At 46.2% G+C, this 6,236-nt stretch overlaps 1 long non-coding RNA gene across 2 annotated transcripts; it reads right to left on the bottom strand.

Annotated features, from left to right (window-relative positions):
- Positions 1–1,995: 1,995 nt before the first annotated feature.
- Positions 1,996–4,409, bottom strand: LOC308395277. Of its 2 annotated transcripts, XR_013971364.1 has the most exons (5): positions 4,001–4,409; positions 2,901–3,140; positions 2,692–2,803; positions 2,290–2,378; positions 1,997–2,174 (listed from the first exon to the last, which is right to left on the bottom strand). It is a non-coding gene; the product is annotated as an uncharacterized lncRNA (long non-coding RNA). The 2 variants fall into 2 exon arrangements; XR_013971363.1 differs by having other exon boundaries at positions 1,996–2,174; positions 2,290–2,803.
- Positions 4,410–6,236: the final 1,827 nt, after the last annotated feature.

The raw sequence follows: 6,236 nt of genomic DNA, 5'->3' as shown, positions 1-6,236 counted from the left end.
ACGGACAGTTCAACAACTTCTTACTCTAAGCAGAGAGACAAACCCAATAACAATGGAAACATTCCTCAAGAGCTGGCCAGTTCTGAGACTGAGACACACTCCAGGGCCTCCCCAGAGGCTGGGTTTCGGACCCCTGGAGGTTAAGAAGCCAGCTGAGGACTGCACCGGACTGTCGCTGCGTGAGCTGAGTCACTGCTCAGTGCAGCTGCAGTCTGCTATATGTTTGCCAGAGGCCCGTGTGCCTGCTGGTTCTGTTGCGTCCCTGCCAGAGGCCCGTGTGCCTGCTGGTTCTGTTGCGTCCCTGCCAGAGGCCCGTGGGCCTGCTGGTTCTGTTCCGTCTCTGCCAGAGGTCTCCGCACCTGCTGGTTCTGTTCTGTGTGTGCCAGGGGCTCCGGTGCCCACTGGTTCTGAGACTGTTTTTGCTGGGGGGCCCGAGGGGCCCGTCCAGCGTCCTGCCTCGTCAGCTGGAGGGCCCGAGGAGCCCGTCCAGCCCCAAGACTCGTCAGCTGGGGGGCCCGAGGAGCCCGTCCAGCCCCAAGACTCGTCAGCTGGAGGGCCCGAGGAGCCCGTCCAGCCCCAAGACTCGTCAGCTGGGGGGCCCGAGGGGCCCGTCCAGCGTCCTGCCTCGTCAGCTGGAGGGCCCGAGGAGCCCGTCCAGCCGCCAGCTGCAGCCTCATCATCCTTGCCAGCTGCAGCCTCATCATCCTCGCCAGCTGCAGCCTCATCATCCTCGCCTGGTCCAGCCTCCCTGTCTTCACCCACACCGTCGCCTGGTCCAGCTTCAGCTTCATCAGCTCCGCCTGGTCCGGCCTCCTCATCAGTGTCATCAGCTTCGCCTGGTCCGGCATCTGCTTCAGCATCCTCCTCGCCTGGTCCAGCGTCTGCTTTGGCTTCATCCGCTTCGCCTGGTCCAGCCACTGCTTCATCCTCGTCTGGTCCAGCCACTGCTTCATCCTCATCTGGTCCAGCCACTGCTTCATCCTCGTCTGGTCCAGCCTCCGTGTCTTCAGCATCGCCTGGTCCGGCTCCAGCCTCCGTGTCTTCAGCCTCGCCTGGTCCGGCTCCAGCGTCCTCATCAGCCTCCCCAGATAGCAAGGAAACATTGAAACAATGTTGAGTCAATATCAGGCTGTGTCATTGAATCAACGTTGAAGTGTGACGTTGACCTAACGTCACTCTTGCACCCTTTTTTAACGTTGAAACAACATCAGGTTTTGATGTTGAATCAATGTTGAAACCTGACGTTGATTCAACGTTATATTTTCTAATACTGCTGACATTGAAACAATGTCAGATTCTGATATTGAAACACTGTTGAGCTATGGTGTTGATTTTCCACCTCTTTCGCACAGTTGCTTTTTATTAAAACAACAGTTAAATCATGACTGGAAATCTACCTTTCTTTATAGGTATTTTAACCAATACTAAACTACTGCATGTTTCCATCAATACTTCAACCACCTAAACACATAATTGTACTTATTCCTTAAATTGGACACCCTTTATAAAAAAAACCCCAAATGTCTCACAATGTATCATGTCAATATTAATATCCTAAAATAAGAAAGCATTGCATGTGATGTAACAGAGAAAAAAATAAACATAAAAAGGTCAATAGGCATGTTTCGTTTGCTAAATACTTTATTAAAAGACAGTTTCCTATTTACGTTTATACGATTCACAGAAGTTTGTAATTTTTTGCATGATGTGCGTCCTGCACCACCCAAACGATCTGGGGCGTATCGGAGCCATTTCTGCACTGCTTGTGCAAAGACAAACTCGGACATAGTTTGCCCCTAACTGCTGCGTCAGGCTCCAATCAAGGCAAAGCGTCTCACCTATAGACACATTTTAAGAGATGGAATTAGCGTGTCTCATGTCTTAAATGTGTATGCAAGTGCTTGTGTGTTTAATCAACAAGCCGTTGTTATGTATTTAAATCACATCTGACAGCTATTACACTTTATAGTTACAAAGTGTACATAACCTTTATATACTTACCATTGCCTTGTTTGCCTCTTGTGATTGAAGAGCTGCCTCTGCATTGTTTAGCTCCTCAATGTTGTGCAAGGGCAAATCCAGAGGCAGTACCCCAGCATCTACCGATTCATTGCAGCCGGTATTGCGGATGGCTCTGACCTCCTCACGGAGTTCGTTAACAGCTCTCGTCAGGTCTGACAGAAAAAGATAATTTTTTTTTTTAAGTATTTAAGAATACAGACAACTTATCAAAAGTTTCCTTGTGTCACACACAGATATGTACAAAGACACTAGACAGTATTTTATTACCTGGTATTTTCACTCGAGGGGCCTGGGGAAACCATTTTTTTGTGGGCTGATCATCCTCTGAGTCACTATATGTGTACAGGGGATTTGGTCTAAAGAAAAAAAGTTGAAAACGGTCATAAGTAATTACAAATGTGCTTTTGGAATATTTTTTCCTAAAGTTACAGTTTGATTTATAACAACACACACAGGAAACAGATGTGCAAGAAGGTACAGTATACAAGGAATTTTTGAAGTGCATAAGTGTACACGGCTTTGCATTTATAAAAAGTTTACAAGCTTCCACTTTTTGGACTATATTATGTGGTGATATTGCAGTATGCAAGCACCACAGATATGTATAAAAGACAAGATCATAAATTCTTAGCAATCAAAGATATGTTTGTGAAATAAAAAAAGTTTTACTTGTGCTTTCTTTTATGACTGGTCTGAGTTTCAGCTTCGGACTGAAGGTCAGACGTATCACAGTGTTCACTTAGATATTTCTGAAGACTGCGTTCTGCTTCGTGAAACGTGTCTGGAAGTACAAACACAATGTATGGCCAGACATAAATTAGGACACGAAAAACTTGTTATTGTTACATTTATACAACACCAATCCAGATGATACCCACCATGGCTTATTAGAAGTCGGACTGGTGCATAGGTGAGCCATGTTGCACCAGGATGAACTCTCCTCTTTACTGCGTCGTGGATCCTGAATGTGTCTCACGGAGGATATGGAGGCCATGACAATTTCTCCCCATTTATCCATGATCTAGGGACTATTTCTGTACCACCAGTGCTAAACTGCACAATGCACCAGTCTTTCATTTTTATCTTTTTTTTTAATTTGGAGTCCTTTTTTGCCCTGTCTAGGATAAACAGGAAACAGATAATTACAATATATTTCATAGTCACTACAAAACTTGATCTATTGATTGAACTAAATAATAAATAATAGCTTAAAATGTATATAGGCAACAATTACAAGCAAACCCGTATATGTAAGCATTTAAACACTGAAGATAATAAAATTAACAGTATTTTGTCTAAGTCTGCCATTGTAGGAATTCATGGCACCGAGACAAAAACTTGGCGCACAGTGTGGCGTCAAAATAGGCGCACACCTTTGACGCTGCATTTTCTCCGTCTTCCTCGTCCACACGTAAATGCTAAACGCAGTTTACGTGTGGACAAAAGGTGCAAACGCAAGTTAGGTGAGCGTGCAGCGTAAAGTTAGGTGAGCGTGCAACGTAAAGTTAGGTGAGCGTGCAACGTAAAGTTTGAATTGAGTGCGAATCGAAGCGGGTGCTCTCCAATCATTAAAAGTAACAAAGTCATTGAACACATTTATACAGTTACCTTTACGTTTATCAATCATATATCACAGATTTACAATTTTTTGTAGTACTATGCTAAAAAGCAACCACAGAGCGAAAGTCTGGGTCAAGCGCCGAGGTGACGGCAAGAACAAAGGAACCCTCGAAGCGTTAAAGCTAGCTTTGTAAGGGAATATAACGGAAAAGTATGAAACGAAAATGTTTTCTTTGTTGATAGACTTTGTTTGCAGTGCAATTTATTTGTTGCCGGATTGTAAGATGAAAGTAGACACAATTTCGGGCTCCCACATTTTATCCGAAACTTTACATTAACAAGTTTGTTTTGTTTTTTTTACTGTTATTCAAATGCAACCGTGGAAATAACGAATAGAACAAAAGTCATTCATTCTTACCTTATACTAATCGTGGTGCAGGCCAGTGCAGTGCATGAACTGATGCCTTCTCCGGTCAATTCCGCTGAGAGTAAATCTAATGTCCCGCTCTACTGTACAAGACAATGGTTACCTGGAGGGATGTACCAATGTGATAGGGGTGCTGCGGAATAGTCCAAGTGGTAGCAGCTTTAATTTCCCGCTCAACCATAAATCGATGGTTTTTCAACGTGATTGTTGTCACCTTGTCAACTATAAATAGATCAACAATCAACGATGACAGAACAACAGTGAATCAATGTTATTTCAATGTCAGTGTCAGGTTTCATCAGTATTTCAATGTTGTTTCAACATTGGTTTTGTGTTGACATTTCAATCCTGACGATTCTGATGGTTCAGATGGAAAATCAACATCTGTTCAATGTCTCCTTGCTATCTGGGTCGCCTGGTCCGGCTCCAGCGTCCTCATCAGCCTCGCCTGGTCCGGCTTCTGCTTCAGCCTCGCCTGGTCCGGCTTCTGCTTCAGCCTCCGCATCCTCATCATCCTCATCAGCGTCGCCTGGTCCGGCTTCTGCTTCAGCCTCCGCATCCTCATCATCCTCATCAGCGTCGCCTGGTCCGGCTTCTGCTTCAGCCTCCGCTTCCGCTTCGCCTGGGGCTGCAGGGGCCACGCAGCCTTCAGGTCCCCTACTAACGCCTCCACATCGTCGGTCATCTGCCAGGCCGCTTGTTGGGCATCTCCGCCACCGTGGACGCCCTCCTGAGCACCCTCCTGAACGCCGCCACTGCCTTCCGCGTGGCCGGCCCCCGGATCTGCTCTGTCGCCGCCACTTCCCAGAACTGTTTGCCCGTCGCCGCAGTTGCCGTCCACACGGTCGGCCCCCAGAACTGAACTGTTTTGGCCTCCTGCGCTGTCGGCCTCCGGGTCGGCCCCCTGAACTTGACCTTCTGGGTCTTTCTGGGCTCTGTCCCTCCTTCCTGGTCCCCCGCCGCCCGCCCTGGTTGGGTTGTTTTCTGTTTTTGGCCGTTTTTTGTGCTTCTGTTGGGCAGTCTGGGGCCCGCCCTTGAGGGGGGGGGGGGGGTACTGTCATGATCCTGGGTCGTTGACCCAGCGTTTTGTGTTTCTTTTTGGGTTCATCTTGTGTTTGGTGTTTATTCTGATTCTGTATTAATTCTTTGGGTTGGTTGTCGTGTTTATTATCCCTACCTGTGTCTCCCCTCTGTGCTCCGTTCAGGTCCCTGTGTTTTTGTTGCAAAACAGTCTGGGTGTTTCCGGTTTTACTTTGTAGGTCTGCCTCTCATCATGTCCATTAGTATCAGCTGTGTCCACCCCTGCATGTCATCTCATTACCTAGTGTGTATTTATAGTGTGTGTTGGCTTCTGTTCATCGTCGGATCGTCTGTGTTTCTCGGTGTAACTACGTCTCTGTGCATTCTCCGCTCCCCGTTTCATGCTTAGGTTTGTTATTTAGTTTTCCCAGTCTAGGTTTTTTCAGTCATTCGTCTTGTCTCACTACCTGTTCAGTCGCTCCACTTCTGCAAATAAAACTTCATTCTCATCACCAGTCAACTGCCTGCATTTTGGGTCCTTTTCCTCCTACACCACACGGCTCACGCCGCCAGCCGTGACAAATACAGATCCTGAAGGTATATTTTAAAATCTACTGATAAACAAAGGGTACAACAAACATTACCTGACACATCTAAATAATTTCATTATTGTAGACAAGAGCATAATGGAAAAGTTACAGATCAACTTTGGATAAGAAAATATAAAAAACAACGCTCAGAGTGAAAGATTAAACCAGTCACTGAACACATTTTAAAACGGGCCTCAGTGCTTGCTACAATTTAATAAGAAACACTGTTTAAAAAAAAAAAACATTGGAAAAGTAGAAAAGTTTATTGTCTTGTCCACATCTGCCTGCAGCCTGTCTCTCATCCAGCATTCGCATTGCTCTGCCTCACTCTGCAGCTCTTTACAGGCTTGGCTCTGTTCTTCAGGCCTGATTTAGCTGCTCTGCTCCAGAGTCCGCTCTTTATCTGCTCGGATTAGCTCTTCACACTGGACTCTCTGGTCAGCTCAGCTATGGTTCCTCCACTATTCTGCACAGCCTCCAATCCACCAGGTTCTCCATGGCTCAATAGTCCATCGCGCCCCGGAGTCTCCTAGCCGCTACGCTAACGATAACAGTTTGCTAATGTAAGAGCTAATAGCTAAACAGCATATGTTAGGATGTGCGCCAGTTGGGTTAAC

This window comes from Rhamphochromis sp. 'chilingali' (assembly GCF_963969265.1).
Source record: "Rhamphochromis sp. 'chilingali' genome assembly, chromosome: 4".
In the NCBI taxonomy this organism is placed as follows: Eukaryota; Metazoa; Chordata; class Actinopteri; order Cichliformes; family Cichlidae; genus Rhamphochromis; species Rhamphochromis sp. 'chilingali'.
Note: the sequence above shows the minus strand (reverse complement) of the source record. Positions and strands in the feature narration are given on the sequence as shown.